The sequence below is a fragment of the Hevea brasiliensis genome, chromosome 9 (assembly GCF_030052815.1).
Source record: "Hevea brasiliensis isolate MT/VB/25A 57/8 chromosome 9, ASM3005281v1, whole genome shotgun sequence".
Lineage (NCBI taxonomy): Eukaryota > Viridiplantae > Streptophyta > Magnoliopsida > Malpighiales > Euphorbiaceae > Hevea > Hevea brasiliensis.
The window spans coordinates 58926940-58939377 of NC_079501.1; positions in this window are offsets into that span (position 1 = coordinate 58926940).

Below are 12438 nucleotides of genomic sequence, written 5' to 3' on the forward strand. Positions count from 1 at the left end.
TTGTGGTAAACCAATTAGTGGAGTATGTTATAGAGCTATAGGAGCATGTTTCAATTGTGGAGGACTAGTCATTTTGCTAAGGATTGCACAAGTCCACGCCGTTATAGATCATTTACCATGGCCGAAGGATCAGCCCAAGTTTCTACCCAGAAGAGTTTACCAACAGTTGGTATAGGCAGAGGCAGAGGTAGTGGTAGTACACCTGGAAGTCATAGTACTATGAATCAACCAGGACAAGGTGATACTCCAGTGAGAGTATACACTAAGCGACAGAGGGACGAGGATGACACTTCTGGTATGGATGCTGGTATTTTCTCAATTCTTAACTGAGATATGTATATGTATTAAAAAAAAATCAAATTTGATATGTTAGTGACTAGTCTTTTTAAAATTAATTTTGGAAGAGTTTATTAGTGAAAAGTATTTGCTAGCACACAAGAATTTGTAAAGTTAATTAGTAAGCCTAATTATGTAAGGAAAGAGAACCTAAAACTAAGTTATAGTAATATAGCTACCTTAGATGCTGGTAAGGGTATTACTGCTGATAGATGTCAGTGGGTACCATAATCAAAGTAAGTTCAAGATATTAATGAATTTAAAAGAAATAAGATATAGGGAAGTTTGTTCCATTGGGATGTATCATAATAACTATACAATATTCTTGATGTTTGTGCTATAAGCTGCAGATTACAGTACTCACTTGGGATTTATTGTGTAGAGCTACGTACTACCCAATAGTATACAAGGATAAGAATAGTTGCAAACGATATTTGTTTTGGGCATAGTTATAATAAGATAAAGTTTTCTTATTGGAAAGGAGTTTGAAAATCCTAACCTGGGATTTAAAACTCTAAAATTAAAATATTGAAAGGTTATAGTTCAGTACAAAAGAAAATAATGACTACATATCAGTGTAAAATAAGCTATAGATTATCGATAAATAAAAATAAATAGAACAGTAAGAAATGAGAAAAATACTAGATGAAGAATTGCCACCAAGGCAAGCAATTTACTTAAGATGCATAACGATATTCCAAATTATTTTATCAAGAAAGAAATAAGTTAAACCAAAGCAAACAAGATAGTGCAAAATGGCACATAGGCCTTGGTCATAATAGAGATGGTAAGACAATGGTTATGGACCTATGGCCAAGAAAGAAACGACTACAAAAGAAAATAATTGCTAAAACAACAGCAAGAAAAGACTAAAATATTCTAAACTAAACTGAAGGCTACACCAAATGATTAAGAGATTTGATAAGAAAAGAGTCAAACTAAGTTTTCACCCATAGGACCACACGAGGTCCTAGAAAAGCGGATCCACTAGCACACAGATTTGCTTACCTCTAAAATTGAAATGAATTTGAATCTAACTTATGATAGAAGCTCATAAGAAACTTGGCACACGAGGTAAGCAATCGATGAGTAAATAATATTGGTAAAAGTGCAGTGGAACCATCATTCGGGCTATGAAGCTACTTGGAAACGAGAGGAGCACATGAGGAGACAGCACCCACAGCTGTTTAGAGATTAATACCAGGTAAAATTTTGAGGATGAAATTATTTTAAGGGGCGGGAGAATTGTAACACCCCTATTTGTATAGCTAGGTATATTTCACTGTTTCGATGACCGGAGTCGGTCCAGACAATTAAGGGAAACAGAGCCACACTTAAGACAACTAGATAAGCCATAAAGACAAATAATTAGTAAATGTCAATTAGTTAAGTATAAATAAGAAAAATAGAACATAAGAAGTTAAATGAGCCGAGAGTCACAGTGATGGGTGACCTTCTCAGGAACTACTGTGAAGTCGATTTAAAGTCAAATTTCGAATCGTAAAATATGACGCCGCGGTCCTTAGGACCATTACAAACACAGGGGAAAAGAGAAAATCATGAAAAAGAATTGTTAAGCCAGTCAAATAATTAGGTCAGGGAGCCGGAAGAAATATTGAATTATTTACAAACCGGGTTAAACCGGTGAGGGGCAATTTAGTCAATTGACCCCGAGAGCTGACTCCTGACCTAACTGTCAAATAAAATCGAAGAAAATAAAATTTCAGAGTCGGGAATTAAATTAAAGAACTAATAGAAAAATAAATAAAAAAAAAGAGAAAAAGAAAAAGGTATAGGGAGATGACATCATGCATGACATCATACATGATGCCATAAGTATTTTAATTAAAATTTTATTTAATTGGAATTTATGGTCTTCCATAAGATAAATATACATAAAAAGGAAAAGAAAAAAATAATAATAAAAACAAGATCTTCTTCTACCCAAGGTTGCCGCCTCTCTCTTCTCTCTCTCACAAAACCTCCATTCAAGCTCTATTGTGAGCTTGAAGAACCAAAAATCCCACCATAATAAAATAGTCTACCATAGATAAAACTTGTTTGGGCAACTAGAAAACAAGATCTAAGGGAAAGAAAGAAAAGAAAACTTGAAGGAAAGGAAGAAGAAAATTATGCACACAAGGTTAGTAAACTAAACTTGATTTGTTAGTTGATTTAATTATGTTTATAGCTTAATTAACCTAGAAATATACTTAAAATGAAAAGAAAACATCTTTAGAGGACCAAAAGTAAATTCGTCCAGCCTATGTAGGGGTGAGAATTGCATGAGTTTGATTGAATAAAATATGTTAGAAAGCTTGAATGAGTTGAGGAATTGTGTTTGTATGGTTGGAATTAGTGAAATGTAACAAATTAAGTGAGTTAGGGTTTTGGAACCTAGGGTTTGGGAGACAAAATGAGGATAAATGGTGAAATGATGTTTTGGACCTAATTTGAAGTGAGAAATGGTCAATTGTGACTAAATGAAGTGTGTTAGAAGTGTTGGAATTAAAGTCAAATTCGGAGGGAGTGTAGTCATGCTGCTGTAGCATGACCAAGTCAACTTTGAAGGACCAAAAATGAAATTTTACAAGCCCAATGGATATAGGACAAATTGGTGATGAAAATAGGCACTAAATGACACAATTTTCATTTAGGAAGCATGCCCAAAAAATGATTAAAACCTAGTGAACAAATTGACCAAAGTTGAAAAATTGCAGGCTACCCTGCACAAACTGACTAAATGAATAGTGTTTGTTCATTTGGTCATAAATCGAGCTAGGCAGATCAAAATGACCTGAAATTTTACCAGTGGCTAGATGAGATATAGATCTAAAACTTTTATGCAGAACACAAAATCAAATTATGCCATTAACCTAATCAAATTACTGAGAAAATTTGAATCACTGAACCTGCAGAACTGCAGATTTACCATATAAACAGTAAAGTTTCAATGGCTATAACTCTCTCTAGAAAACTCGGATTTAGGTGATTCTTGAACCGATGGAAACCTAAGACATAGGAGAATATTTCATATCGAGAAAATTAGACCAAATTATGGACTTAACTTGATGAAATCGCTAAACGAATTTGGATCAATAAATCTGCAGAACTAAATTCTGTCGTATGAACAGTAATAGTAATTTGGCTATAACTTGAGCTACAAAACTTCAAATGGAGTGATTCAAAAAGGAGAATTTAGTTAAGACAATAGGAAACATTTTCTATGAAGGAAGCTTTGCCAAATTCTAACAGTAAAGTGACCAATGGAATAGTGAAACTTAGGACACAAAAACTGAAAATTTGCAAATTTGTCTAAAAGACTTAGAATTTGAGTAAATAACCAAAACCAACAAATTTAGTGACCAAAATGTGGTATGTGGGTGAAGTTGAAGTTCCCATACCTATTAAGCCTTAGAAAGTCAATAAATTGACTTGAATAGTATCATGAATAGTAACTCCAAAATGAAAATTTTTAAGAATGTTAGTTTAAGCATATTTGGGCTAGAATTAAGTATTTATAAATTAATTATTGGATTTACTGTGAAATATGGTACTGAAACATTATAAATTTTGTGTTTCAGCTGAAAAAGACCTGGAAGGCCTAGAAGCGATTAAGCCCAGGTTTGTGCACAATAACTTTAAAGTATTATTTTTCCACTGAAAACTTGATTTGTATGCATTGTCTTAGTTATGGATTTTGAGAACTATAGTGTTGCCACTTGTTAATGGAAATCTGGAATGAAAATTAATTATTGATTTGTATGAAATATTTGAACAATATGGTTTTGAATTTAATTATGGCTTTGAAAATCTTATTTGAAAAATAGAGTGTTGCCTACTTTGTAAATGAAAAGTTTGAAATGAAATATGATTTGTGAATTGAATGAAATGTTTGAATAATTTGATTTAAATTATTTTTATTCAAACTTGGCATGGCAATATTAATATGTTCCTCCTCCACTTATGGGGTGAGTATGATATTTGATCAGTTTCCTCCCTCTCTGGCTTCCCAGTCTGAGGGTGAGTGTTGATGAGTACTCATTAGCTAGCTAGCCACCTCCCTCATTGATTTCGATTATTGAGGGTGTTTGCCTTGTCGTGATGTACACACGGCATGTTCGGAAATTTTGTGTCATGGCTTAAGTTGTGTTATTGTTTGGCAACACTATGTTTATTATATTGTTTGATCAAGTTGTGCTATATTAAGTTTTCAAAATTATGATTTATTATAAATGTGATTTGAGAAAAAATTTATGAAATGCGATTATGAGATTTTTGAATGATGATTTGTTCATAAATATTTTATATTTTGCATTTTATGCTTTATTGTGCACCACCGAGTATTTATATACTCAGCAATAGCTTTAACTTACTGTCACAGATAGAGAAAAGGACATAGCAGCATAGCGAGCTGCTACAGTTAGAGAGGAGAACAGTTGAAGAATTTTTGTACGGGTATTTGTCTATACTCTAGTAGTTTAGTTTAATGTAAATATGATAGTATGCATATGTATCTCTGTAATTTGAGCAGTTGTACAGATAAAATTATAATAATATTATTTTTGAGATTTTGCATCTGTAAATTAACTTATGATTGTAAATTAATGATTTGAAATGCAATGTGCATGACTTATGAAATGTTTTGAGATATTAATTCTTGATTTGAAATTTGGATTTTGAATTGAAGTGTTGCTATTGCTGTTGATTTGAAGTTTGGTGGTTGCAAATGGAGTTGTGATTGAGAAATATATTGGGAGTGTTTCTATTTTCAGGTTTTGAAGAACTGTTTTCTCAATATACAGACGGCACACTGCCGAAATTTTTGTAAAAATTACAGAGATTTTAAATGTCCAAAAATTTGATTTATTTTTGGACTCTAAATAAAGGTTTTTAATATCTGGAAAAAAATTTTACCCACTAATTCCAAAATGAACGAAAATTGTTTTAAAAGGTTTTTAATATCTGGAAAAAAATTTTACCCACTAATTCCAAAATGAACGAAAATTGTTTTAAAATTCCTTGTAATATACTTAATGGGTTGCCAGTAGGCGAAGTACGATAATTCATTAGGTGTTCTACAGGAACATGTTACATCTTACGAGGAGTAGGGTGTGACATGTTTTAGTGGTATCAGAGCATGGTTTTGCAATGAATTTTGACTATTTATGTGACCATTTCTTTGATAAGTACAACTACTCAAATATCTTTAATTGATACATATGACATATTTACATCATGAATATGCACTAACGGAGGTCAACCTCCTTGTGTTTGTTATCAGAGAGTAGAAAATTTCTGAAAAATGGAATGGAAGAGGCAGATCATTCCATAGAGCAATCTATCGAGGCTGAGGCCCAAGGAGAAGCCCCAACACTCTAGAACGTGAGTGGGTCAGCCACTCCAGCTCCTACTCCAGTACCGCAGTTTCCTGCTTAGTTTGCACAGCAAATGGCAAGAAATGTGCCACCTCAAGCACAGACACAAGCACCTGTAGCACAACTACAGCCTTCTGATTGGCAATATGAGAAACTAATGAAATTTGGGCCTACAAAATTCAAAGCATCAGTGGATCCACTGGAAGCAGAACAGTGGTTAGAGAGGATGGAATGAGTTTTCAGAAAACTACAGTGTGCTGAAGAGTTGAAGTTCGAATATTCAGTCTCACTTCTACAAGGGGATGCATATAAGTGGTGGAAGACCATCCCCTACAGTCTGGTAGAGCCACCAGTCCTCACATGGGCAGACTTTTTAAGGGAATTTCGACAAAAGTGGGTCCCCGATACTTATGTAGACATGAAACTACAAGAGTTTTTAAGGTTGAAGCAAGGGGATAGAATTGTAGCAGATTATGAGCAGGACTTTTCAAGGCTAAGCTATTATGCTGGAAGCTTAGTCTCCACCCCCAGAGACCGGTGTAAAAGGTTTGAGGCTGGGTTAAGGCCTAGCTTGAGAATGCAAGTGGTAGGGTTCTGACACCAGAATTTTTCTGAATTGATTTCACAAACCCTGGAACTAGAAAGGATAGAATCAGAATGGGCAGTGAAAAAGAGTACACAAGAGAAAGAGAAAACTGAAAAGTTTACTGGTCAAGCTACTGAGAGTGGTTCTGGGAAAAGAAAACATTTTGGAGGATCTAGCTCGCGTGAATCGGGTAGTGGTATATGTTCTAGACAGCAATTATCCCAATCCGATCAGCAAACTCAATAGAGACGCAGAAATATGCTATCGGATCGACTTTGTGAGACTTGTGGTAAACCAATTAGTGGAGTATGTTATAAAGCTATAGGAGCATGTTTCAATTGTGGAGAGACTGGTCATTTTGCTAAGGATTGCACAAGTCCACGCCGTTATAGATCATTTACCATGGCAGAAGGATCAGCCCAAGTTTCTACCCCGAAAAGTTTACCAACAGTTGGTATAAGCAGAGGCAGAGGTAGGGGTAGTACACCTGGAATTCAGAGTACTGTGAATCAACCAGGACAAGGTGATACTCCAGTGAGAGTATACACTATGCGACAGAGGGATGAGGATGAGACTTCTAGTATGGATGATGGTATTTTCTCAATTCTTAACTGAGATATGTGTATGTATAAAAAAAAAAAAATTCAAATTTGATATGTTAGTGACTAGTCTTTTTAAAATTAATTTTAGAAGAGTTTGTTAGTGAAAGGTATTTGCTAGCACACAAGAATTTGTAAAGTTAATTAGTAAGCCTAATTATGTAAGGAAAGAGAACCTAAAAGTAAGTTATAGTAATATAGTTGCCTTAGATGCGAGTAAGGGTATTACTGCTGATAGATGTCAGTGGGTACCATAATCAAAATAAGTTCAAGATATTAATGAATTTAAAAGAAATAAGATATTGGGAAGTTTGTTCTATTGGGATGTATCATAGTAACTATACAATATTCTTGATGTTTGTGCTATAAGCTACAGATTACAGTACTGACTTGGGATTTATTGTGTAGAGCTACGTACTACCCAATAGTATACAAGGATAAGAATAGTTGCAAACGATACCTGTTTTGGGTGTAGTTATAATAAGATAAAGTTTTCTTATTGGAAAGGAGTTTTAAAATCCTAACCTGGGATTTAAAACTCTAAAATTAGAATATTGAAAGGTTATAGTTCAGTACAAAAGAAAATAATGACTACATATCAGTGCAAAAATAAGCTATAGAATATCGATAAATAAAAATAAATAGAACAGTAAGAAATGAGAAAAATACTAGATGAAGAATTGCCACCAAGGCAAGCAATTTACTTAAGGTGCATAACGATATTCCAAATTATTTTATCAAGAAAGAAATAAGTTAAACCAAAGCAAACAAGATAGTGCAAAATGGCACATAGGCCTTGGTCATAATAGAGATGGTAAGATAATGGTTATGGACCTATGTCCAAGAACGAAACGACTACAAAAGAAAATAATTGCTAAAACAACAGCAAGAAAAGACTAAAATATTCTAAACTAAACTGAAGGCTATACCAAATGATTAAGAGATTTGATAAGAAAAGAGTCAAACTAAGTTTTCACCCATAAGATCACACGAGGTCCTAGAAAAGCGGATCCACTAGCACACAGATTTGCTTACCTCTAAAATTGAAATGAATTTGAATCTAACTTATGACAGAAGCTCATAAGAAACTTGGCACACGAGGTAAGCAATCGTTGAGTAAATAATATTTGTAAAAGTGTAGTGGAACCATCATTCGGGCTAAGAAGTACTTGGAAATGAGAGGAGGACATGAGGAGACAGCACCCACAGCTTGTAGCACCCTAGGCAAATCCCACATCGACAAAACACGGTAGAGATGCTGGGTTTATAAGTTGGTGGTTCGTAACCCCTAACGATGCGTTTTAAAACCGTGAGGGCTTTGACCCAGAGCGGACAATATCACTAGTGGGCCGGGCTATTACATTATACCAAATAAATGTAACACCCCTCACCTGGCTACAGTGTAGCCGAGCAAGGCGTGCTATAATTAGTGCCGGAGCACCCTAACTTATCTTACTTTATTATTATTATTTTTTTAATAATTTTGACTTCGTTTAATTTAATATTAATTATTTTTTGACGGAGAAACCAATGGAGTTTCCCCTATTTTTTTATCGTTTGGCGTATTTTAATATTCATATGTCTGAAATTCAATAACATTTTAAAATAAAAAAAAATCTCATCCATGCATTTCAATTTCATAATCATTTCCATACTCATATCATCAATTGAAAAATCATTATGTAATTCAAATCTATACTCATTTGTACAAATTCATTCATGCTCCACTCTTATAGCAAAATTCTCAAATTTACATTAATTTACATCATTTGCAATAATTAAATAAATCCTTAATTTACATGATATACAAATTAATTACAATTTGCTAATTTATATTACAATATAAAAAATAAATAACATATACAAAATACATGATATGTTTAATGTGAGCCCTATCTACATGCATTGCTGAGGAGGTGACAACCTTGAATGCTCTGCAGATCGATCAGAACTCCAAAATCTCTGTTTAGTATTCGCTGGGCTTTAACTTCAGTACCTGCGCGAGGAAACAATTCCATCGCGCTAAGCATTGCTGCTTAGTGGTGCAATAATATAACAAGGAAATAATATACAAATAAAGATAGAAATAAAACATAATTCAAATAATTAAGATTTATTTATAATTCACATGCGGTTTCTAAAATTTAATATGTTTTATCCTAATTTAGTCTTCTTTAAAAGTGTTTATTTTGCCAATGTACAGTAATAATGTACAAAGAAAAATGATCTAAAAATGATAAATTTATGCTTATATTATCATGTAAGGCACATTTTCAATATTTATGTATGTTATAATTTTATTTGCTAATCTTTTAGCATTTTCTCAATACTTTCTAGGTTGTCTCAGATTGTTTCATAATAAGTAAATTTTGATACCGGTCTAGTTCATTTCGATTCTTTCTAATAAATAACTATTCTAATTTATTTTAGGTCATCTTACTCATTTATTTAATTTCTAATATTTTTAATTACTAATATTCTTACCTTATTTCAATAAATTTCACTGCCCAAGTAACCTATGACAGGCTGACTAAACTGGATAACGGGTCGTTGGCACTGGACACCGCAGTGCCTTGGGCTGTCATACCATGGGACGTGGAACGTCAACCACGTATGCAGTCAGTATGGCTAAAAAGCCATGATAACATATAATCGGGCATAAAAGCCATGAATACAGGCATAAAGCCATCAATACGGGCACAAAGCCATGAATACAGGCATAAAGCCTTTCGCAGTACTGCTAAAACAATACCCTATTGGCATGCTAAACTATCTAATCTGACACACATGTTTAGGCAATACAAGGGCATATAATATCATTAAATATTAATATATTGTGTTTTATGACTTCATTATTTCATGATAAATTTTAATTATAATTCATACATTCATTTGATCATTTATATGATCACAATTCACATCAATTATCCTTTTATACCATTGTACTCAAAATACTTCTCCTCTCTGCAATAATGAGAACTAATGTCTCATTCATATATTAATATGGTTCATTTATTCATTCATTATGTTATTCATTTGTTCACAATTCTAAACAATGGCTCACATGTACCATTGTATTCAAAACATTTTTCCTTTCTCATTTATACATTCAAGAATCTACTTATGTAATTACAAATTTTATATTTCAAGTTGAGTTACTAATATTTTATGAATACCATTTGTGATGGGCATATAAGCCCTAACTATCTATTCACATCAATTAGGTGACTTATTTTTCATGTTTCAAGTAATCCATGAATATTTCATGGATTTCAAATTTATGGCCTTAATTTCTTTTTAACAATTTTGACTAGAATGCATAGTCCACATTTGTCATACAATTCTAAGCATTTAAGCTTAGAATTGGTTCTAGGTCTTCATCTTAATTTACTAATCATTTTGATTACTATTCACCTTACTAGTCAACCAAAATGTTGACTTTTTTATACTTAATAGATATATTAATTCTAATTACACCAAGATCCCACATTTTGAGTTTTAGATTTGCTAGTATTAATTACCAATTGCAATTTAAAGTCCCCTAGATGCATTTCTAAATTTTCAGTTTTTACTACCTAAGTTTACTGTTCAATTGGACAATTTTAGAGTGGAAACTGGGCTAACCATTCTTCATCAAAGTTGTTCCTTATTGTGTCTTCTTTAATTTCCTTTTTGAATCACTCCATTTGAAGTTTCTTAGCTCAAGTTATGGTCATATTACCATAATTGGTCGGAGTGACCTGTACCCAGATTTTCTGGGCAATTTGGTTCTGCCAGATTTTGTGACCTAAGTTTGGTTGGCAATTTGACTAGGTTATGATCAGAATTTGGATTTATGTTCTTCATGAAAGTTTTTGGTCTATATCTCAGCTTGTTTCTGGTAAAATTTCAGGTCAATTGGACCTTTCTACATTGAGTTATGGCCAAATGACCAAATACTATTTATTTGGTCATTTTGCCCAGGCAGATTGTAGGTCACCCAGATTAGGGCAAACTTTTGATCAACTTGGTTTGGTTTTCTGGGCATGGTTTCTTCACCAAAGTTGTGCCATTATGTGTCTAGTTTCATGTCCAATTGGCCAAACACCAATTGAACCTCTAAAATTCAAGTTATTGCTGCCCAAACCTACTGGACTTATGCCCAGTCCTGCAAGTCACCAAGGGCAGCCCATTCACTCAATTTCCTCATGTCACTCATTTCTAGACCAGAAATGGGCCTCCACCTTATTAATTTCTACATGTAACTTCATTAAATCAAAGCATGCTTAATCATTTTTCCTCTAAAATTTCTAGCTCATGCAATATACATGTTACTAGAATGAATAGTGCACTCAGTGCACAATCAACATGCAGAAACAGGGCGCAAAAATGATCACCATAATTTATAAAAACAAGATTTCAAGACCATATTTTCCAGAAATCAACCTTCATATGTTTAACTCAATCTCCAATTTGAATCACATCAAAATCAGATCGGAAATTGCAGAACTAATTAAAAAGTTGCAACCTGTCCACAATCCAGTACATGCAGGATAGTAGTAAGGAAATGCAAAAAAATCAACCAGCAGCTACCACAATTATCTATTGGCCATAACTACAAGGTTTTAGAGCATTCAATAAGCGTTTCAAGGACTCAAGAATCACATCATTTCGAGTTTTGTGGCTCTAGTTATGATTTATTGAAGGTGGCTGTCCTATTGCAGGAAATCAGCAGAACAGAGTCCACATCTGAGCAATAAAATGTTTTGTCCTCAAACCCTAACGTAACATTAGAATCAGGTCTGCCATAAAACTACAAAGTTTTATAACATTCCTTAAGGTTTCTTTTGACATAAAAATCACCTTGATTTGAGATCCCTAACTCCAGTTATGAATTTTTAAAATTTACTGTTCACGCATATCTTTGTCTGATTCAGATTTTCACTCATCTATAATTTCCTATGGCACCTAGTTGTAGGATTTACTAATTTCTTTCATAAAACACAGAAATAACTATAAGTTAAAGCACTAACCTTTGTGTGTGTCAACCCAAGCTTGAAGAAAAATCTTTCTCTCCTTTTCTTTTGCTGCCTTAGGCTTGTTCTAGTTGTAAGGAGCAATTTTTGTGAAATCAACAAGTGATTTTATGGTGTGTTTACAAGGAACTTTTAGAGAGAAGTAAAAGCATCCATGGAGAATAGAGAGGGAGAGAGTTTCGGCTGGTTGAAGAAGAAGGGTAGCAGATTGTTGTTTTTCATTTTAACTCATTTTATCCCTTTTTAATTAGTTTATAAGGTGTGTGTTACAATATGAATGGTGGAGGACTTTTAATGACACAATAATGATGCCATAATTTATATTTTATTTCATTTTCTTTTCTACTCATTTTCAATTAAATTTTTAACAATATTTATTCACATTTTTTATCATAATAATTATTTACTTAATTGGACAAGTCGGTCAAAAATCACCGACTGAAGGCGAAATGACCAAAATGCCCTCTGTTTGGCTTAACAGACCAAAATTATCTGTACCGATTGAAAAATTTTTATAAACCTTT